The sequence below is a fragment of the Morus notabilis genome, unplaced genomic scaffold (assembly GCF_000414095.1).
Source record: "Morus notabilis unplaced genomic scaffold, ASM41409v2 Scaffold1545, whole genome shotgun sequence".
Taxonomy (NCBI): Eukaryota; Viridiplantae; Streptophyta; class Magnoliopsida; order Rosales; family Moraceae; genus Morus; species Morus notabilis.
In genome coordinates, this window is record NW_010356916.1 from 53,788 (window position 1) to 54,320 (window position 533).

Sequence of the window (533 nt, forward strand, 5' to 3'; positions counted from 1 at the left end):
CTTTCCATACTTCATATGGAGAGACATGTGTTTTCATAGATGTAATCCTATTGTGAACATGACATGTTGTAAGTAAAGCTTCCCCCCATAAATTATTAGGCAATTTAGAATTAAGAAGCATAGAGTTAATCATATCGGTAAAGATTCTATTCTTTCTTTCAGCCAGTCCATTTTGTTGAGGAGTAAAAGGGGTTGACTTTTGATGAATAATTCCATGCTCTTCACAGAAAGCATCAAATTCATTTGAGAAATATTAACCACCTCTATCACTTCGAACCATTTTGATTTTGTTATCTTTTTGGTTCTCAATTTCAGCCTTATACATTTTAAATTTATCAAAGGCTTCATCTTTTGTTCTAAGTAAATACACATAAGTATATCTAGAACAATCATCAATAAAAGTGATAAAGTATCTCTTTCCTCCTCTAGTCAAAATTTCATTATACTCACAAATATCGGTATGAATCATATCCAATATTTGAGTATTACGTTCGGCTCTAGGAAAAGGTTTCTTAGTCATCTTTGCTTGTATA